At 42.2% G+C, this 23,737-nt stretch overlaps 1 protein-coding gene across 5 annotated transcripts in view; it reads right to left on the bottom strand.

Annotated features, from left to right (window-relative positions):
* Positions 1-23,737, bottom strand: part of CFHR5 (complement factor H related 5) — a 136,657-nt gene that overhangs the window by 108,759 nt on the left and 4,161 nt on the right. For 3 of the 5 annotated variants that reach the window (XM_034666965.1, XM_019799710.2, XM_034666969.1), the window contains exons 1-3: positions 20,462-20,531; positions 20,269-20,373; positions 17,720-17,840 (exon numbers count right to left, since the gene is read on the bottom strand). The gene's annotated coding sequence lies outside the window, so the exon portion shown is untranslated. Of the gene's footprint in view, positions 1-17,719; positions 17,841-20,268; positions 20,374-20,461; positions 20,532-23,737 lie in introns of those variants that run through there. The other 2 variants (XM_034666967.1, XM_034666966.1) reach the window with 2 other exon arrangements.

Here is a 23,737-nt window from a genome sequence, read left to right as displayed (position 1 = left end):
CTGGTAAGACACTCCCCTTCCCCAGGAATAGCTCGGGTCTGCACCATGGGAGTCCCTAAAATTTGCAGTTCTGAATTTCATTCATGTGTCTGATTTAAAAACCCTGGGTCACAAGCTGGGTGAACACAGAGTTCTGACGGACACTGGGGATACAGGTGGGATTAACTGCTTTTCTATGAGGGCTCCCTGAAGAGTAGGGGGGGCAAATTTTTTAGCTCCAGGGCTAGAGAGTGGGGTACCACCGTATTCATCCCCATGATAGGTGCTGAAAACTTTCAGGGGCAAAACAGCGCCACCTAGTGGAGTCTGGAGCTGCTTACACCAAGGTTCAGCAATTAGGGAAAACAGTATCTAGTATTCTTTGTATTTTTATTCTTTATTCTTCTATTATTACTTCAGTTATTTTCTCATTTTTCATTTCCTTTTTAATTTTTATTTATATATATACTTTACCTATATTTAAAAAAATTTGGTGCCTTTCATTGTATTTTATTTTACATTATTTATATTTTTTTTCTTATTTGGGGATCTAGTTTTTTTTTTAATAAGATTTTATTTATTTATTTGACATAGGGAGAGTGAGAGATAGTGAGAGAGAGTGCACAAGTGGGGGAGTGGCAGGCAGAGGGAAAGGGAGAAGCAGGCTCCCCATTGAGCAAGGAGCCCAATGCAGGGCTATGTAGGACTCAATCCCAGGACTCTAGGATCACGACCTTAGCTGAAGGCAGATGATTCACCAACTTAGCCGTCAAGGCACCCCAGGATCTAGTTTAACAAGCAGACCAAAACACATTCAGGATCTAGCTGTTTTTATTGTTGTTGTTTTCATTTTCATTCTTCTTTTCTTTTCTGGACAAAATGATGAGATGGAGAAATTCATCCCGGAAGAAAGAACAGGTGGTAGTACTCACTCAGGGATTTAACTAATATGGATATAAGTAAGATGTCTGAACTAGAATTTAAAACAATGATTAGGGGTGCCTGGATGGCTCAGGTCATGATCCCAGGGTCCTGAGATCAAGTCCCACATTGGGCTTCCTGCGTGGCGGGGAGTCTGCTTCTCCCTCTACACTTCCCCCTGCTTGTGCTCTCTCTTTCAAGCTCTTTCTCAAATAAATAAATAAAATCTTTAAAAATAAATAAATAAATAAAACAATGATTATAAAGATACTAGCTGGGCTTAAAAAAAGCACAGAAGACACTAGAGAATCTCTTACAGTAGAGATAAGAGAACTAAAATCTAGTCAGGCCATGATTAAATATGCTATAACCAAGATGCAGTCCCAAGTGGAGGCCATAAAAATAATGATGAATGTAACAGAGAGCAAATCAGTGGAAGGGAAGATAAAATTCTGGAAAATAAGGAAGCTGAAAAGAAGAGGGAAAGAAAACTATCAGATCACAAAGGTAGACTTAAGGAACTCAGTGATTCCATAAGGTGAAATAGTATCCATATTATCAGAGTCCCAGAACATGAAGAGCAGGAAAAGGGGGCAGAAGTTTTATTTGAATGAATTATAGCTGAGAACTTCTCTAATCTGGGAAAGGAAATAGGCAGTCAAGTCCAAGAGGTACAGAGAACTCTCTTCAGAATCAACAGAAATAGGTCAATACCTCAGGATATTAGAGTGAAACTTGCAAATTACAAAGATAAGGAGAAAATCCTGAAAGCAGCTCAGGACAAGAGGTCCTTAATCTATAAGGGTAGACACATAAGGCTGGCAGCAGACCTGTTCACAGAGACCTGGCAGGCCAGAAAGGATGGGCATGACACATTCAATGTGCTAAATGGGAAAAATATGCAGTCAAGAATACTTTATCCAGCAAGACTGTCATTCAGAATAGAAAGAGATAAAGACTTTCCAAGACAAACAAAAACTAAAAGAATTCATGTACAGTAAACCAGCCCTGCAAGAAATATAAAAGGGAACCCTTTGAGTGGAAAGAGAGACCAAAAGTAACAAAGATCAGAAAGGAATGGAGACCATCTATAGGAACATGACTTTACAGGTAATAGAATGGCACTAAATTCATAACTTTCAATAATTACTCTGAATGTAAAGGACTAAATACTCCAATCAAAAGACATAGGGTATCAGAATGGATAAAAAACAAGCCCCATTGAAATGCTACTTACAAGAGACTCATTTTAGGGGTGCCTGGGTGGCTCAGTCATTAAGCGTCTGCCTTCGGCTCAGGGCGTGGTCCTGGCGTTCTGGGATCGAGTCCCACATCAGGCTCCTCTGCTATGAGTCTGCTTCTTCCTCTCCCACTCCCCCTGCTTGTGTTCCCTCTCTTGCTGGCTGTCTCTCTGTCAAATAAATAAAATATTTTAAAAAAAAAAAGAGGCTCATTTTAGACCCAAAGACACCTCCACATTGAAAGTGAGGTGGTGGAGAACCAGTTATCGTGTTAATGGGCATCAAAAGAAAGCTGGAGTAGCCATCCTTATATCAGACAAATTAGACTTTAAATCAAGGACTGTATTAAGAGATAAATAAGGACACTGTATCATAATAAAGGAGTCTATCCAACAAGAAGATCTAACAACAGCAAATATTTATGCCCCTAACTTGGGAGCAGCCAAATATATAAATCAGTTAATAAGTAACTTAAACTCATTGATAATAATACAATAATAGGGGACTTTAACACCCCACTCACAAAAATGGACAGATCTAAGCAGAAGATCACAAGGAAACAAGGATTTTGAATGACACATTGGATCAGATGGACTTAACAGGTATATTCAGAGAATTTCATCCTAAAGCAGCAGAACACACGTTCTTTTCAAGAGTATATGGAACATTCTCTAGAATAGATCACATACTGGGTCACAAATCAGGACTTAACCAATACAAAAAGACTGAGATCATACCATGCGTATTTTCAGACCACAATGCTATGAAACTTGAAGTCAACCACAAGAAAAAATTTGGAAGAACCACAAATACATGGAGGTTAAAGAACATCCTACTAAAGAATGGGTCAACAAGGAAGTTAAAGAATAAAAAAAAAATACATGGAAACAAATGAAAATGAAAACATGACAGTTCAAAACTTTTGGAATGTAGCAAAGGTGGTCCTAGGAGGGAAGTATATAACAATACAGGCCTTCCTCAAGAGCAAGAGGAACCTCAAATACACAGCCTAACCTTACACCTAAAGGAGCTGGAAAAAGAGCAAACAAAGCCTAAATCCAGCAGGAAAAGATAAATAATAAAGATTAGAGTAGAAATCAATGATATGAAAATTAAAAAAAAAAAAAGAACAGATCAATAAAACTAGGAGCTAGTTCTTTGAAAGAATTAACAAGATTGATAAACCCCTAGCTGGACTCATCAAAAAGGAAAGAGAAAGGACCCAAATAAATACAATCATGAGTGAAAGAGGAAATACAGTTATAAGATCAAAGAAATACAATTATAAGAGAATATTATGAGCAATTATATGCCAACAAATTAGGCAACCTGGAAGAAACGGATGCATTCCTAGAAACATATAAACAACCAAAACTGAAGCAGGAAGAAATAGAAATCCTGAACAGACCCATAACCAGCAAAGAAATTGAATCACTAATCAAAAATCTCCCAACAAAAGAGAGTCCAGGGCCAGATAGCTTCCCAGGGGAAATCTATCAATCATTTAAAGAAGAATCAATACCTATTCTTCTGAAACCATTCCAAAAAATAGAAATGGAAAGAAAACTTCCAAACTCATTCTATGAAGCCAGCATTACCTTGATCCCAAAACTGGACAAAGACCCCACTAAAAAGGAGAACTACAGACCAATATCCCTGATGAACATGGATGAAAAAATTCTCACTAAGGTACTAGCTAATAGGATCAAACAACACATTAAAAGGATTATTCACCACGACCAAGTGGGATTTACTCCTGAGGTGCAGGAGTGGTTCAACATCTGCAAATAAATTAACGTGGCACACCACATTAATAAAAGAAAGGATAAGAACCATATGATCCTCTCAATAGATGCAGAAAAAACATTTGACAAAATACAGCATCCTTTCTTGATAAAAACCTTCCACAATGTGGGATTAGAGGGAACATACCTCAACATCATAAAGGCCATATACAAAAGACTCACAGTGAATATCATTCTCAATGGGGAAAAACAGAGAGCCTTTTCCCTAAGGTCAGGAACATGACAGGGATGTCTGCTCTCAGAATGTTGTTTGCAACTTGCCACTGGCAACCATATGGTTAGAACTGGAGGGTATTCTGCTAAGTGAAATAAGTCAGTCAGAGAAAGATAAAAACCATATGATTTCATTCATATATGAAGTTTAAAAAACAAAAAGATGAACATAGGGGAACAGAAGGAAAAATAAGATAAAAACAGAGAGGGAAGCAAACCATAAGAAACAATCTTAACTATAGGGAACAAACTGAGGGTTACTGGAGGGGAGGTGGGTGGGGGAATGGGGTACCTGGGTGATGGGCCTTAAGGAGGGCACTTGATGTAATGAGCACTGGGTGTTACATGCAACTGATGAATCACTAAATTCTACCCTGAAACTAATAATATAGTATATGTTAACTAAATTGAATTTAAATAATTCAAATTAAAAAAGAGAAATAAGCCAATATGTCTGATAAAGACTTTAAAGTAATGATTATAAAGATATTCACTGGAAAAGAAGAAATAATGGAAGAACTAAGTGAGACCTTCAATAAAGAGATAGAAAATATCTAAAAGAACCAATGAGAGCCAAAGAATAGAATAACTGAAATAAAAAAAAAAATGCTACAGAGAATTGACAGTAGGTTAGAGAATTTAGAAGAATGTATCAGTAATCTGGAAGATGGTAATGGAAAGCACATAAGCTGAACAAGAGAGAAAATAATTTTAAACAATGAGGATAGATTAAGAGATTTCTTGGACAGCATCAAATAGACACTCACATTATAGGGATCCCAGAAGCAGAAGAGAGAAGAAAGTGTAGAAAATTTAATTAAAGAAATAGTAACTGAAAACTTGATATCCAATTTCAAGAATCAGAGAGTCTCAAACAAGAGCAACCATAGGAGTTCCACACCACACACAGCACATAATAATGAAAATGTCAAAAGTTAAAGAGAGAATCTTAAATGTAGCAAGAGAGGAGAAAAAAAAAAAGTTACCTACAGGGGAAAACCTATAAGACTATCAGCTGATTTTTTTGGCACAAACTTTGTAAATCAGAAGGAAATGGCATAATATATTCAAAGTGCTGAATGGAAAAAACTTACAACCAAGTATACTCTATTTAGGGGGCACCTGGGTGGTGCAGTCATTAAGCATCTGCCTTCGGCTCAGGGCATGATCCCAGCATTCTGGGATCAAGCCCCACATCAGGCTTCTCCTCTGGGACCCTGCTTCTTCCTCTCCCACTCCCCCTGCTTGTGTTGCCTCTCTCACTGGCTGGCTGTCTCTCTCTGTCAAATAAATAAATAAAATCTTAAAAAAAAAAAAAAAAAAGAATACTTAGCAAGGTTATCCTCAAGATGTGAAGGAGAGATAAAGAGTTTTCCAAACAAAAGATAAAGGAGTTTATCACCACAAAACAACACTTTTCCAACCACAACATTATGAAACTAGAAATAAGGCACAAGAAAAAACTGGAGAAACACAAACACGTGAACACTTAACAACATGTTACTAAACAACCAATGGGTCAATTAAGCAATCAAAGAAGAAACTGAAAAAAATACATGCAGAAAAATGAAAATGAAAACAATGGTCCAACACAGCTAAAGCAATTCTTAGAGGGAGGTATATAGCAATACAGTCCTACCTCAAGAAACAAGAAAAAGCTCAGATAAACAATTTAATCTTATACCTAAAGGAAATAGAAAAAGAAGAACAAAGCCCAAAGTGAATAGAAAAAAGTAAATAATAAAGATCAGAGAAGAAATAAATTATCATAGAGACTAAAAAAAGAGAGAGAAATCAATGAAACCAAGAGCTGGTTCTTTGAAAACATAAACACAGTTGAAAAACCCTTAGCCAGACTCATCAAGAAAAAAGAGAAAAGACCAACAAATAAAATCAGAGATGAAAGAAGAGATGTAACAAGTGACACCACAGAAATACAAAGGATTGTAAGAGAATACTACAAAAAAATATGCCAACAAGCTAGAAAGCTAAAAGAAAGAAATAAATTCCTAGAAATACAATCTTCCAAAATGGAACCAGGAAGAAATAGAAAATCTGAACAGACCAATTACAAGTAATGAAACTGAACTAGTAATCAAAAAACTATCAAAAAGTAAAAGTCCAGGACCAGACAGATTCACAGAGGAGTTCTACTAGACATTTAATGAACAGTTAACACCTTGTCTCCTCAAACTATTCAAAAAAATAGGTGAGGAAGGAGAGCTTCCAAATACATTCTATGAGGCCAGGATTACCCTAATACCAAAACCAGACAAAGACACTCACACAGAGGGGGGAAAAAAAGCACTATAGACCAAAATCCCTCATGAACATAAATGCAAAAATTCTCAAGAAAATATTACCAAACTGCATACAACAACACATTGAAAAGATCATTCACCATCATCAGGTGGGATTTGTTCTGGGGATGCAAGGATGATTCAATGTTTGTATACAATCAATGTGATAGAAGGATATGCATCAACAAAAAGGATGAAAATCCTATGATCATCTCAATAGTTGTGGAGAAAACATCTGACAAGATTCAACAGCCATTCATGATTAAAAACTGTCAACAAAATAAAACAAGATGAAATCAGAAAGGGAAACAAACCATAAGAGACTCTTAATCATAGGAAACAAACTGAGGGTTGCTGGAGGGAAAGGGGTTAGAGGGACGGGGTAACTGGGTGATGGACATTAAGGAGAGCATGTGATATAATGAGCACTGGGTATTATATAAGACTGACGAATCATAGCTCTGTACCCCTGAAACCAATAATATATTATATGTCTATTAATTGAATCTAAATTTAAAAAAAACCTTCAAAAAATAAAATAAAATAAAAATTGTCAACAAAATGGGGTTAGAGGGAACATACCTCAATATAATAAAGGCCATATATGAAAAACCCAGAGCTAACAACATTCTCAATGATAATGGACTAAGAGCTTTCCCTCTAAGATCAGGAACAAGACAAGGATGTCTACTCCTGCCACTTTTATTCAACATAGTACGAGAAGCCCTAGCCACAACAATCAGACAAGAAAAAGAAATAAGAGGCATCCATACTGGTAAAGAAGTAGTTAAACTGTCATTCTTCACAGGCAACATGATCTATAAATAGAAAATTTTAAAGACTATCAAAAAACTATTAGAAATAATAAACAAGGGCACCTGAATGGCTCAGTTGGTTAAGCATCTGCCTTTGGCTCAGATCGTGATCCCGGAGTTCCAGGATGGAGTCCCACATCGGGCTCCCTGGTCCGCAGGGAGTCTGCTTTTCCCTCTGCCCTTCACTCTGCTCATGCTCTCACGCTCTCTCTCTCTCTCTAATAATAAAAATAAATAAAATCTTTAAAAGAAATAATAAATTCAGTAAAGTAGAATACAAAATTAAATACCCAGAAATTGGTAGTTTTTCTATACAGTAACAACAAGGTCACAGAAAGAGAAATTAAAAACAATATTTATAATTGTGCCAAAAATAGTAAAATATCTGGGAATAAACTTAACCAAAGAAGTAAAAGATCTGTACTCCAAAAACTACAAAACACTGATGAAAGAAATCAAAGATGACATAAAGAAATGGAAAGACATTTCATGCTCATGGGTTTGAAGAATTAATATTGTTAAAATGTCCATATTACCCAGAGCAATCTACAGATTTGATGCAGTCCCCATTAAAATACCAACAGCATTTTTGGGGTGCCTGGGTGGCTCAGTCAGTTAAGTATCCACCTCTTGGTTTCTGCTCAGAAACCATTTATATGGTCAATTGATCTATAACAAAGGAGGCAAGAATATACAATGGGGAGGGGCGCCTGGGTGGCTCAGTCATTAAGCGTCTGCCTTCGGCTCAGGGCATGATCCCAGAGTTTTGGGATCGAGCCCCACATTGGGCTCCCTGCTCCACTGGGAACCTGCTTCTTCCTCTCTCACTCCCCCTGCTTGTGTTCCCTCTCTCACTGGCTGTCTCTCTCTCTGTCAAATAAATAAATAAAATCTTAAAAAAAAAAAAAAAAGACTATACAATGGGGAAAAGACAGTCTCTTCAATAAATGGTCCTGGGGAAACTGGACAGCTTCATGCAAAAGAATGAACTGGACTACTTTCCTACACCATACACCAAAATACACTCAAAATGGATTAAACACCTAAATGTGAGAACTGAAACCATAAAAGTCCTAGAAAAGAACACAGGCAGTAATTTCTCTGACATCAGCCATAGCAACATTTTTCTAGATATGTCTCCTGAGGCAAAGGAAACAAAAGTAAAAATAAACTATTGGGGACTGTATCAAAATAAAAAGGTTTTGCACAGCCAAGAAATCATCAAGGAAACAAAAAAGACAGCCTATTGAATGGGAGAAGATATTTGCACATGATATATTTGATAAGGGATTTATATCCAAAATATATAAAGAACTTATACAACTCAATGCCAGTGATCGAATAATCTAATTAAAAACGGACAGAAGTTATGAACAGATATTTCTCCAAAGACGACATACAGGTAGCTAACAGACACATGAAAAGATGCTTAATATCACTAATCATCAGGGAAATGCAAATGAAAACCACAATAAGATATCGCCTTATTAGAATGGCTTATACCTGTTAGAATGGCTAAAACAAAAACAAAAAACAAGAAACAGCAGGTATTTGAGAGGATGTGGAGAAAAAAGGAACTCTCATGCACTGTTGGTGGGAATGTGAATTGGTGCAACTACTGGAGAAACAGTATGGACACACATTGTGAGAACCAATGGAAAGGAGCCTGAGCTGCTGGAACCCATTCCCTATGCATTCGTGGCATGGTAAGTGTAAAAATAATAATAATAATAATAATAATAATAATAATAATAATAATAATAATAATAAAAGACCACAAGACTGTGAAAACAAAACAAAACCCACTAATTTGAAAATATAAATGCACTCAGTTATGGGATGAATAAGTCAGGGGAATAAAAGGCAGCATAAGGAATATAGTCAATGATACTGTAATAGTGATGTAACAGGACAGACAGTTGCTACACTTGGAGTGAACACAGTAAGTATAAATTGTCTGAATCATGTACAACTGAAACTAATATAATATGTGTGAACTACACTTAAACTTTAAAAATAAATAAAAAATAAACATGCATTTTCCATATGACCTAACAACTGAACTCTTGGACATTTATTTCAGAGAAATGAAAGTCTATGTTCAAACAAAAACGTCTGGAAAAAAAAACAACATATGATCCAGAATTCCACTACTGAGTATTCCACATAAAACATTAATTCAAAAAGATACCTGCATCCCTATGTTTATTGCAACATTATTTACAAAGCAAAGACATGGAAACAATCTAAGTGTCCATCAATGGATAAAGATGTGACTATATATATAACAATATTACTCGGCTATAAAAAAAGCAGTAAGATCTTGCCTTTTTTGACAACATGCATGGACCTAGGGAGTATTATGCTAGGTGAAGTAATTCAGAAAAGACAAATACTGGGTGATTTCACTTACATGTGGAATCTAAAAACCAAACAAACAAAAGCAGAAAAACCCATAAATACAGAGAACAAACTGATAGTTGCCAGAGGGGAGGGGGTCGTGGGATATACAAAATGGGTGAAGGGGACTGGGAGGTACAGACTACTAGTTATGGAATGAATAAGTCACGGGGATAAAAGGTACAGCACAGGGAATATAGTCACTGGTATTGCAGTAGCATTGTATGGTGACAGATGGTAGCTACATTTGTGCTGAGCATGACATGACATATAGAGTTGTCAAATCATTATTTTGTACACCTAAAACTAATGTAACATTGTATGTCAACTATATTTCAATTTAAAAAAATAAAAATAAAACAAAATTTAAAAATTAATACATTTCGGGTGGCGCAGTTAGATGATAAGCGTCTAACCTTTGGCTCAGTTCATGATCCCAGGATGGAGCCCTGCATCGGGCTGTCTGCTCAGCTGGGAGTCTGCTTCTCCCTCTCTCTCTCTCCTTCTGCCCTTGAGCATGCTCTCTTTCTCTCAAATAAATAAATAAAATCTTAAAAAAAAATTTTTTTTCAAAAAAATTCAACATCTACCACTATATTATCACATACAGCGTCCCAAGTAACAATAGTGCAAGGATATCCAACTAATTTAGAAAATTTTAACAATTAAAAGGGATTAGTTGAAGGATTAAGAGTAAAATTAACCCAGGCACATGAGTATATAGATTCCTAACAATTGACAATAGACCACTGTTTGGGAAGGTCATCAAAAAGATGTGATTGCCAATCGACCCATGAACTGGACCCAGGCACTCAGAGGCTCTTCACCCCCATCCCTGTCTTTGGAATGTGTATTCTACTTGCCTTTCCAGCTCCTACAGGCTTCTCCAAGGACATAGCCTTGAGATAGTGATGTGGTATCGAGAACACCCGCACAGTATATATGACTGAACCCAGTGAAGACTTCTAGGTAAACTTTGATTTGGCAGCAGGTAAGGGGGTTTCCTTCACCTTGCTATTGCCTAAGACAAGCCTTGTATGTACATTTCCTTTGCTTACTAAAACTGTCAACGACCAACCTGAGTGGGCTGCCTCTTTCCTTTCTCTCTCTCTGCCCTCTGCATACAAGGTCCAATTTTAGATTTCACCTGGGAAGCCCAAGGAGGAGGTTCTAAACCAACAACTACCCATTAAGGCTAAATGCTTTAAAGGTCCCAATTTAGAAAATGTTCTTGGAATAGATGTAATAAGACATATACAAATAAAAAAAAATTCAAGAACACCTAAAGGAGCAAATTAATGCCCCTACTATTTCAACACTTAATAATCCAATCTAGACTTGTTAAAGTCAGGTGAGTCATATAGATTTACAGTAGATTATGGGAAGTTAAATACTCTCCCCAAATTGAGGGAGTACTCCCAGATTCAGGTGCTGTCATACACAATATCATCACTGGATCATGAACTTACTACATGGTGATAGACTTATCTGATATATTGTTGCTATTCCAATTGATGAAGAGAGCCAACCCATGACTGCCCTTATATGGGAAGGTAGACAATATCAGTTTACTAGGTTACCACAAAAATATCACAAAAGCCCAGTAACAGCCCCCAACTCTAACACAAAACATCCAGGCCTTTCAAGAAAACCAACACATACACAAACCAGCATTTCCGGTATTGATGACCTACTTATTTATGGTGATAACTTGGAAGAACAGACTAGAGTCACAACACAGTTAATTGAATTCCTTACCCTCAGAGAATGAACAATTGACCCAAGTAACATTCCAGGACCCCACACTACAATAAAATTTCTAGGTCTTCTGAAGGCAAAAAATACCAGACCCAGTCACAGATAAGCTCGACTGCATTCCATTCGTACCAGAAAAACAGCAGCTCCGAAACGGATAGGACTGTTTGGATATTGGAAACAGCACATACCACATATGAGGATCATATTAAAAACATTTATAAAATAATTAGGAAGAGTAAGGAATTTAGATGACCAGAGACTCAAGGGACAGCCTTTACTTATTTCACAAATGCTGTCAGAACTTGTAATTCACTGGCACCAACTAATGAGGACTCTAGAGATAAACCAGGATACCTACGCTGACAAAGGTTTGCAACACGGTCTCTGTGGACTAAAACACCACAGGACCCCAAATATTACCCAATGGTATTTTGCCCCAGGGCTCCTGGGTGGCTCAGCTGGTTGAACATCTGCTTTGTCTCAGGTCATGATCTCAGGGTCCTGGGATCGAGCCCTGCATCGGGCTCCCTGCTCAGTGGGAAATCTGCTTCTCCTTCTCCCTCTGCCCCTCCCCCTCTGCTCATGCTCTCTCTCTCTCAAATAAATAAAATCTTTTTAAAAAGAAAGAAGAAAAAAAAGAAATTCCTGTGGCCCAAGAACAGAAACGAACCAATTAAAGGCTCACCTGGGCACTGTATGAGTCCTACAAAATACAAAGCCGCTAACAGAAAATAAACGAATAAACTCCAACAGCCTATACTGGAGTGGGTAAGGCAGTGACAAAAAGAGAGAAACTACTCCTCACCGTAAAGTTCTAACATGGAAATGGTATATTTCCAAGACAAATGGATTGAGGGTCAATTTCTGTATGAACTGAGAAAATCTAATATGCCAATAGTGGACGTGCCAGAATTCCTGAGGGGTGAGCCTATCCAATCTCCAGCAGTTGGGCAATGGGGACTGCGGTGGTCCATGGCACTCAACAATGCCTCATGAATGGATGGATCAGCCTCCATGACACCATCTGGAAAATGCTGGCAGGCAGTGGCCTTGAGGACTAATGATGGTCCAACCCTGTCAGAATCAGGCTCGAGGAAATCAGCACAATATGCCGAGTTAATAGTCATAAAATTGGCGATTGAACAATCTGTTAAGGAAAATCAGAATGACGTATATCTTTCTCAGACTCATGGACAATAGCTAATGGAATAGCTTTTTGGTCAGGAACATGGCAGGAAAGTGACTGGAAAATAGGAAATATGAGCATATGGAGTAAGGAGATATGGCAGAAGATAGCACTGGCTGATACCTGCGTGTTCATCACACATCTCTGCACATCAGAAAGACAACTCTGAGTAATGAAACTTAATGACCAGATAAACTCACTACAAAAACAAAGAAGCTAAAATTCCTAAAACAAAAATCACAATGATTCATGACTAACAAGGAAACCAATTCAAAACACAAACATACATAAACAAGAAGGATAATGGAACATAAAACCTGGGCACAAAGTTATGCCGATTGGATCGTCACATGGGTGCGTATCACCAAACAGGTCATGTTGGCACAAAAAGCACTAGAACATGGTCAAGAAACACGTATATATGTACCAAATACCTCCAATTTCAAATTAAGAAGTGTGGGACTTGCCGAAAGTTTAAAGATTGGAGATCACTAATGAATACTCCATGTAAGGTCAAAGATGACAGACCCTTCCAGATTATACAAATGATTATATAGAACCCTTTCCTATATCAGAGAATCAACTATATGCATACACCATTGTAGACACACAGTCAGGAATAGGATTACTCTTAATCTTTGCAGGAAAAATGATCAAAAATCCACCATCAGAGCATTAGAAATCTGGATTGCTTGCTATGGTATCTCAACCATCATAGAATCAGATCAGGGCACCCACTTCAAAGGAAAGCAAATATAAGAATGGGCTAAGGAACAAAGCATAATGTGGAACCACCACTTAAACCTACAAGCCAACCACATCTGGGTCAAATGAAAAGTGCAATGGCTTATTCAAGCAGAAACTTGCTAATCCTGTTATAAAAGCTTGGGCTAAAGCAATCTGGGAGGTGGCAAGATCTCTAAACCGTAAATACAGAAAGAATGGAACAACTCCTATTGAATTAATATTATAAGAACCGACAGAGATAAGAATACTAACAATACCCCAGAATCTAAATTAGAAAGAAAAATATTCATTAAAAGAAACCATAATGAGATATATATATATATATATATATATATATATATATAGTACTGTAGAAATTATAGCACTTGCCACCAATAAAACCTACAGGATGACTGTAGAAAAAAACATATTACATCAAATTAAAGATAATATGATGCCTCTATAAAAATGTCAGGCATAAAGAACACCATCTTTATTGTATTAACACCAGATGCCTAATATTTAGCCTAGCATGATGCAGGGTGACTACGCTTGGGGAAATGTTGGCAAAAACAGACATAATAATGACAGATATACTTGAGTGGCAAAAACAATAAGAAAGAATTTAAAATGTCTAGGATATTAACCTTATTTTGCAGGCAGGAATCCACTATGCATCTTTAACCCTATCAAGATTATTAAGCAGGTCAAGGCAGCATGCTGCCTGCTGGCCATACTCCGTTGCCTCTTGCTCACTATTGGCTACCGTACTCATTGCGGCTATCGATACTCTTCTGACAACTCCAGCAATAGCAGTTGTGCCAGTGTTCTGACCTGGAATGCCACCTCCGGTCCAGTACAACCCCACCGTCTGCCATATCCACTACTTTCTCCAGGGATCACTATGCTGGTCACCTCATTTCAATGGAGGACTCATTGACATCACCAGTGTCACCAAACCCGACTTCTCCACCCCATCCTTCACTGTCAGCACCATCTACTCACTGGGAAAGCTTCAGTCAATAGAGACACTAAATATTTAGGGAAGCTGATGAAGCAATGGAAACTTCCATTTTAATCTCCATAAGAAGCAACAAGGATCTTGAACAACAACTCCTATTAGACACTGACTTCAAGAATGAAGACTGGTCTGAACCACTCACTGGCTCTTGGTATCATAACTCAGCATATACCAAGGCAACTCGTGCTGAATTTTGTACTTTAATCTTACTGAATTGAGTGCAACATTGGACACATGACGAAGACTCTGAAAATAACCCAGATTTAGTTCCTGATGTGTGTGTTAGCATTTTATTGTAAAAGAACAGCTGCTGAATACGCAGAATGGGCAATTATATCTTTAAATAAGAATAGGCAAAAAAAATTGATCATTTACTACATTACTACACTCCCAATTTTCACTGTTTAGTCCAATAGGTGAATACCTATTAGAAAACAATAGATATGAATGAACAATATGAATAATAGATCGGCGGATATTATGTCCAGACTTTAACAGAACAGGGACACCTTGTAAGGTATACAGAGGACATGTAGGAAACGTAGCATATAGCATATATCATTATCCTTTGTGGTATAGATCAGGCTTCTTTCTCACATCACTGATTTCTACCCTAAGAATATGGCAATCTATGTTAATAAAACCTCTCCCAGTCATACCCTACAAGAGTAGCCTATACCGTGAAATTTAACATGTAGGACTTTCTAGCCAGATACAGATACCCTAATTGTGTTCAGTTTTACCCAACTTCATTTATGCTCAATTTACAATGTATGCCAAAGACAGATTCACTCAAAGGAAGGAAACCCTTACAGTTCCTTGTTGGACTGGTAGGTTTAACTGGAGCAACAATGGCAAGCCATTTTTTTCTCAATTCCAAATCCATCAAATCATATTAAATTTTCAATTTTTGAAACCAAACAATCTCAATTTAACACACACGCAAGGGTAGCTTTGTCATCATCGAGTACACAGATGGAAATATTCACAATATATTACAAAACATAAATTTCACACAAAAGTAAACACAGCAATAGAAACTTAAGCATCTGGAGAAAACACTAAATATAATACTAAAAAACAACATAAAGCATGTTTCTCTGTTGATTGTCAAAGTTATAGTTCGGAATGGTTGATATGTGGGGTAGTCTTAGGACAGCTATAATCTCAAGGCAGTACTGGTCGCCTGAGATAACAGCCCAGTAGATATCACACATCCTAATGGCTCTAATTCCTCGGGCAACTGTGAAATTAGAATATTGGTGTTTAAAGGAGGAAATAGGACATTGGGTTACCCACATTTGCAGTTTCCCAATATCAAAAGAGAGAGTGGAGTGCACTGGCCATAGAAAGCCCCCTTATGATAGAAGGAAAACGTGTTCCTAAAGATATATTGCTGGAATGAACAAAAATGCCTTTATTATTCTGGATACACCTTATAGTACAAGTACAAGGATCGAGGACTATGGCTTTGATGCCTCCCCAACCAGTTGTATATAACATGGGAACCTGAACGAGGATAGCACGCTCTAGGCCAAAACTCACTGTAACCTAACGGAGTCAAAGGGAAAATACGGAACACAACATGATGTGATGAGTAAAAATACAAGTAATGAATGTGTTAATAGAGGGAAAAAGATGTTTTTTGAGGTCAATAAAAGATCAAGAGCTATGAAAATAACCAGAAAAATATTTCACACTGAACTTCCTCAAATTGATCTAATAAATATAAATCACACATTAGGAACCCTAAGTCAAGGCACATTTGGAAGATGAATCAAAATCAAAATAACTTTGCAGGAATTAAAAAGAGAATGAACACACGCATTCCCTGACATAATGGCAGCCTTGAATGCTGATGTTACCGCAGTTGAACACATGCTTGACAGTACTGGGCAATTTGCACCCTCTGGAGCTTTATAAAGACGATCTTCACTTGGAAACATATTTGTCAAGGTCGTTAAACTGAGCGGTTCAAGAAACGTGACTTTTGGTTGTTTGGAGATTAAATATGGTACCATGTTAAAGAGTTCTTTGTTATGCTTATATTGATATTAGGAATATAGTTGGTTAAACCGGTCATTAAACTACGGCGTAAAAGAATGTTTGTCCAAGGAAAAGTACTCTCCGGAAATGGCTGTGATTAACATTGTAGGTGATGTAGAATCACAGGGTAGATGGGTATCTTTGTGAATTTGGGTTTGCACAGGACATGAGATCCTTAGTATTAATTGGCACGTGAGTGATTTGAAATCACACGGTAGACTGTGGTGTATCGGTTCGACCGGATTTCAAACCACTTGCTTATGACAAAGACAAAAATACAGTTGTTCCTAGAAGTGACGTTGCTTTGTTGCTTTTATGTGAAGTTGTGTCAGATGTGTCATCATCTCATCTGTTCTCACCCATAAGAACTTAGTAGTTCGGCTGCTGAGGGGCTGCCCGGAGCCTCACGTTAAAAACATGAAGCAGCAGCTCCGGCAAGGGGACAGTAGACTGTAAATACTGAGAGTCCGTGAGGACTGTGAGAGTGTTTGGTCTGGGCAAGGCTACACCTGGCTGATTTAAAAGGACTCCTAAAGACCTTGGGGGCAATTAGTTCCTGCCTCCGTCAATGTGACTTTCACAGGCAGGGGCAAAAGCCATACAGCATCCCTGCAAAAAATCACATTCTCCATCCACCCCAGGTCCTGGTTCCCTAGCAACGTGCTCTAGCAACACAAGACTTTTCCTTCTGCGCCCGCAGCCAGACTTCAGCTCCGGGTTGGCTAAGCGGTCTGTCCTGAGGACCAGCTCCTATAAAGATAACCTCAGCTATATTTGGACTTTATTCCTTTCATCTCTCCTTGCCTGGAACAATTGTGTGACTAATCTAACGTTTGTTTGGAGTCTGTGATTTCCTTAGTATCTACTGAAAAGACATTCTCTTGTAGGCTACTGGCTCCTGAAATTCGCACAGGGAACCCTTGTGAAATACATTGCTGGCAAAGACAAAATTAGTCTCTGAGCATTATTTGCCTCCCAAAACAAAACAGCCTTCATGGGGAATAGGTGCATTTGTTTAGCATAAAGTTTGGAATTAGGCACATGCCAGGGACCTCCAATAGCCTGTTCTTGTGACCCAGCCTTGCTGACATTGCCCTGTTCCAAGTCCCTGGCTCCTCTGACCCTCACTTCCTGGCATGAGCTGCCTGCACCGGTCAACCACCCTTGGCTAGCCAGATCCCTCCAGGCCTGTGGAGCTAGGGCTCATCCCCAATTTCCTGCATTGCCCCAAGGATGGAAGGACCCTACCTCCCAGAATTTGTTCTGAGGCAGCCATAGAAATGGGTGACAGTCCCCATGTGTACTTACTGTTTGCTGGGGTCCTAGCTTTCGGTAGCCATCAAGGCTCTTAGGTGTCTCCAACTGGAAGCTGCCTCAGCCAGCCTGCCCGATCCAACTGGTAAGGCATTCCAGATTGTTCCAGCTCTGCCTTCAAGGGGAATACAGATCATGTGTAAATTAGGGTTTAGGAATATGCCAGGTATGCCCAAAAGCCTCCTCCTGTGACCCAGGCTTACCCAACTTTGCCCTGTTCCAGGTCCATGGCTACCCCAACCTGCACAGACCACACATGTGCAGTACTCACTCTGTCATCTGGTCTTAGGCGGCAGGGGACCCTCCAGGCCTGGGGAACTCTGGCCTGAATTCAACCAGCTCAGGGGTCTCGGGGTGGAAGCAGTCCACCCCCAGAAGATCGGAGGCAGCTTTAAACTGGTGAAAGACTGTCCCCGTTTGGATTGGTTGCCTAACAGGGTCCCGGGTTTCTCCAGCAACTACACGGTCCCTGGCAACCTCTATCTGCAAAGTCTGTGCATGCATGCACAGTTGTCAGCCTGTCTTGGGCTGCAGGGTGCACTCCAGGCCTGTGGAACTCCAGCCGGAATCCAACCGCCCGACCAGCATCTGGGTGGAGGGAACCCATCCTCCCACTCCCATCAAAAATCTTTCTTAGGCAGCAGCTTTAAAGCGGGGCAAAAAGGAGAGCATGTGGTATGATGTGATAAGCACTGGGTGTTATACGGAACTAATAAATCATTGAACACTACACCAAAAACTAATGATGTACTCTATGTTGGCTAATTGAATTTAAATAAAAAAATAAAAATAAAGTGACAGTAGTCAGTCCCCATGTGTGCTGCTCTTTTGGACTTAAGCAACAATCAAGTCTCCCAGAGGTCTCTTATTGGAGGGTACCCCGGTCAGCCAGCCCATCCCCTCCATCTTCCTCCAGCTCTGCCGTCTGTGGGAATATGCTCATTTGTATAGATTAGGGCTTGGAATAAGGCGGATGCCTCGTAACCCCAGGAGCCTGCTCCAGGGCCCCAGCTTCTCCAGATGCTTGCTCTGTTCTGGATCCTCAGCTGGGAGGACCCCGATCTGGGAGTCCCACACATGTATAGCACACACCTCGTAAGCCGGCCTCAGGTAGACCCCTGCCTACAAGCCCTTGGAACTCAGACCAGTCCTGAACTACTGCTAGCTTCCACTGTGGAGACCGCCCACTGCCTGAAAATCTTTCTGAGGTTTCTGCTGAAGCTGGTGATGGTCAGTCCCCATTTAGACTGGCTGGGGTCCTTTCTAATGAGGTCCTGGTCTTCAGCCATCAAAGTCTCCAGGTGTCTCTTATCTGAGGGTACTCAGCCATCTCACCCGGCCCCATGCTGGCAAGGCAGTCCAGATTTCTCCACATCAGTCTCAGGAGAAATATCCATCTTTATGTAGGTTGAGCCTTGGAATTACGCATATGCCAGGTACCCTTATTAGCCCCAACCTGTGATTTGGCCTCTCCATACACTCGCCCTGTCTCTCTGAGTATAAACTCCTGGCTACCCTGACCTGCACAGCCCACACCTGCACAGTACATACACCAAAAGTCACCCTTGGGTGAACACAGCTATCTGCCCCTGGAACTGGGGCCTATTCCCTACCACCTGCATGGCCTCAAGTGTAAAAGGAGCCCATTCCCCCCAAATTGATTGGAGGCAGCTGCTAAAATGGGCAACAGTCAGTCCCCCGTAGGCTTACTGTGTGTTGGTATTTCAGACTTTAGCAGCAATCAAGGCTCCCAGGTGTCTCTTATTGGAGGGGACCCCCACCAGCCAGCCCCCTCCATCTTACTCCAACTTTGCTTTCAGCAGGAATATGAACATTTGTGTAGGTTAAGCCTCAAAATTATGCAGATGCCACGTATCCCTAATAGCTTGCTGTTTGACTCGGACTGTCCTGTAGCTTGCCCTGATTCAGTTCCCTGGCTACGCTGACCCGCGTGGCCCCGAGCATGGGCCTTCTGAGCACCCTGTCAGTCAGCCCTCGGCTGATGGTGCCCTCCAGGCCTGTGGAGCACAGGCTGTTCCCCAAGCGCCTGCGAGCCTCCAGGGTGGAGAGAGTCCAGCCCCAGATAATCATGCTGAGGCAGCAGCACTAATCTGATAACAGACCATTTGGACTGGCCGCCTGGTGGGATCTCTGGGCTTCTCCAGTAATCAGGGCCCCCAGGCATCTCCTATTGTCTCCAGCAGTGCAGCCTGCCCCGCTCCCAAAAGCGGTCCCCGTTCCTCCAGCTCCGCCCTCAGCATGAATTGGCACCTTTGTGCAGGTTGAGGCTTGAAATTTGGCAGAGGTCAGGCACTTCCAAAAACCACTGTTGTGTTGCAGCCTCTCCCAACATTTGCCCTGTTTCAGGTCCTTGGCAACCTGACGTGGCCGTCCCATGCGTGTGCAATTAGGATTCCATCAGTCACATGCGGACACTGTGGCCCTCAGACCTATAAAGCTAGTGCCCGTCCTGAACCACCTGCATAGCCTCGAAATGGAGGGAGGTGCCAAATGGGTGACAGTCAGTCCCCAAGTGCGCTTACCGTCTGCTGGGGTCCAGGGCTTCTGCAATAATCGAGCTCCCAGGCTGTTCCTGCCAGCCGGTGCAATCCAACCTGGCAAGGCGGTCCACATTCCTCCAGCTCCGCCTTCAGGGGAAACATACACATTTGCGTAGGTTAAGTCTTGGAATTAGGCAAACACCAGGTACTCCCAGCAACCCCCCCGTCCTGTTACCTGGCCTGTCCCGATACTGCCCTGCTCCGAATGCCTGGCTGCTCCGACCCTCACGGTTCGCGCATGTGCAGTCTGCCCTGGATTAGCGGACCTTGGCCTGCAGGGGGCACTCCAGGCCTGTGGAATTCCAGTGGGATCCCAAGCACCTGATTGGCCTTAGAGCCGAACCCATGAAAATCTTTCTAAGGTGGCTTCTTTTAACTGGCCACAGCCAGCACCCATGCGTACTTGTTTCCCGGGGTTCCAGGCTTCTGCAGCCATCACGGCTCGCATGTGTCTCCTCTTGGAAGCTACCCTAGCCAGCCCGCGCAACCCAGGTCTTAGAATTATGCAGAAGCCCTGTAATCCCCAGATCCCTCCCCAGGGACCTGGCCTCTCCCGACACTTGCCCTGTTCCAGGTCCTGGGTTACCCTAACCTGTACAGCCCACACATCAGCAGTACCTATCCCATATGTCAACCTTGGGCAGACCCAGCCTTTCAAGTTTATGATACTCCAGCCAGGCCCCAACCACTTGCATAGTTACCATTGCATAGCCCACCTTCCAAAAATCACTCTGAGCTGAAAACCACAAGTGGACAACAGTTGGTCCACATGTGAACTTACTGCCTGCTGGTGTCCCACCTTTTCTAGGAACCAGGCCCCCGATGTGTCTCCAAATGGAGGAAAGCCTGTACGGCCAGCCAGGTGCCTGGGTGGCTCAGTCAGTTAAGCGTCTGCCTTCGGCTCAGGGCAAGATCCCAGGGTCCCTGGATGGAGCCCAACATCCGGCTCCCCGCTCAGCAGGGGAGTCTGCTTTTCCCTCTCCCTCTGCCTCCCCCTCCCCCCCCCCACCGGCTCATGCGTGTGCTCTCTCTCTCTCCCTCTCTCAAAAACAAAAAACCAAAAAACCAAAACAAAAACAGCTAACTCGGCCTTTGGGAGAAAGGTTCACAATGGGTATGTGGGTTTTGCACTATAAGCTGACACCTTATACCCCCAATACCTCCCTCCTGTGACCAGACATTGCCCTGGTGCAGGTATCTAGCTACCCTGACCTGTGCAACCCATACATGCCCAGTCTTCACCCTGGCAGCTGCCCGTGGGCTGCTGGGGACAGTCCAGGCCTCTGGAACTCCAACATGAACCCAACAAGCTGAATGGCAGTCATGGGGTCAGGCTTCCCTAGTAATTAAGGCTCCAGGGTGTCTCTTAGTGGAGGGTACCCCAGTCAGCCAGTCTGCCCCATCCATCTACTCCAGCTCTAGCTTCAGCAGAAATATGTGCATTTGCGTATGTCAAGGTTTGCAATTAGGCAGATGCCGGGTACCCCAAACAGCCCCCTCCTGTGACCAAGCCTCACTCCACATTGCCCGGTCCTCACCTTAGCAGCAAGCCTTTGGCTGCCAAGGCCCTCCAGGCCTCTGGAAATCGGGCGGTAGGCCAACCACATGAATCTCCTCCAGCCTTGATGGAACCCACCAGCTGAAAAATCTTTCTGAGGTGGCACCTCTGAACTGGCCACGGTCAGTCCCCATGGACTGGCTGCCTAATAAAGTCCCGGGCTTCTTCGGCAGTCAAGGTTCCCAGGTGTCTGCTCTTGGAGGAAACGCCAGGCAGTACAGATCCCTCCAGCTCTGCCTTCAGTGGGAATGTATGCTTTTGTGCACGTTAAGGCTTGGAATTAGGCAGATGCCAGGTACTTCCATAACCTGTTTTTGTGACCCAGCCCCTCCCACGACTTGCCCTGTTCAGGTCCCTGGTACCTCCAGCTCTGCCACCTGCACACGTGCAGCCTGAATGCCATCAGCCACCTTGGGGCAGCCTGTGGAGCTAGGGCCCCTCTTCAACCATCTGCATAGCCTCAAGGATAGAGGGCACCCACCTTCCTGAAAACGTGTCTGAGTCAGCCCCTAAAAAAAGCAACCATCAGTCCCCAAGCAGACTTAATATCTGTCGGGATCCCGGGCTTCTACAGCCATCAAGACTCGCAGGTGTCTCTTCTTGGAGGATACCCTGAGCAGCCTGCACGATCCGGCCCCCGCAAGACCGTTCAGATACTCCAGCTCTGCCTTCAGTGGGAATGTGTGCAAATGTGTAGGTCAGGGCTCGGAATTCGGCATCTGCCTTGTCATCCCAAGAGCCTGCTCCACTAACCCATCCCCTTCAGATGCTCACCCTGGTCAGGTGCTCCTGCAGCCTGAGCTGTGCTGCCTGCACATGCGCAGTATGTACCCCTAAGCCGGACTTGAGCAGGCCTGGCCCTCAAGCCTATGGAACTCTGGCCAGGCCCCAGCGACCAGCATAGCCACCAGCAGTATAGCCTCCGGCGATGTGCGGGGAGCCTTCCGATAATTGCTCTGACCTGGTAGCTGCTAATGGGCAACCCTCAGTCCCCATGTAGACCTGCTGCCTGTTGGGGTGCTGGGCTTCACTAGAAACAAAGACTCCCAGACATCTCGTAATAGAGGATACCCTGTCCTGCCTGCCACCTGGCCCCACCCTGTCAAGGGAGTTGAAAAACCTCCAGCTCTGCCTTGGGGTGAATCTTCCATAACAGAAGGTTGATCTTTAATTGGGTTGATGTATTGTACCCCCTAGAGCTCGCTCCTATCAGCCAGCATTTCCCAACACTTGCCCTGTGCCAGGTCCCCAGCACCCCTGACCTGCATGTCCTGTGCACGCACCATATGTGTTCCATCAGCTGCCTTTGGGTAGGCGAAGCTCTCTCCAGGCCTGTGCAGCTCTAGTACCTGTCTGCAAACGTCTCTGTAGGCGCAGAGGTGGCGGTAGCCCAACAACGAAAATTGCTCTGAGGTGGCCACTGGAATGGGCAATAGGCTTCACCTCGGCTTATTTTCCACAGGTGTTTGGGCTTCTGCAGCAGCCAAGGCTCCCAAGTATCTATTATTGGAGGATATTCCAGACAGCTCACTGTATCAATCCTAAGCAAGACCATCTAATTCCTCCAGCTCTGCTTTCAGGGGGAATGAGCACATTTGTATAGGTTAGGGCTTCAAATTTGGGAGATGCCTTGTAATCACAAGAATCCACTCTCGTGATCAGGCCTCTCAGGACACTTGCCCTGTTCCAGATCCCTGTACGGCTGCACATGCTTAGTCTACACCCCGTCAGCAGGCACCGCATCAGGCAGCTAGTCCAAACCGGCCACCTGGGATCATGATTGCTGCAGATGCCCAGGACTCCGGCAGAGGGTGAGTCTACAAGGAGACTGACTGTTGCCAGTTTAAAGCTACCACCTCAAAACAATTTTTGAATGGTGGCCTCCCTCCATCC

The sequence above is a fragment of the Ailuropoda melanoleuca genome, chromosome 8 (assembly GCF_002007445.2).
Source record: "Ailuropoda melanoleuca isolate Jingjing chromosome 8, ASM200744v2, whole genome shotgun sequence".
In the NCBI taxonomy this organism is placed as follows: Eukaryota; Metazoa; Chordata; class Mammalia; order Carnivora; family Ursidae; genus Ailuropoda; species Ailuropoda melanoleuca.
This window is presented reverse-complemented; position numbering and strand designations above follow the sequence as displayed.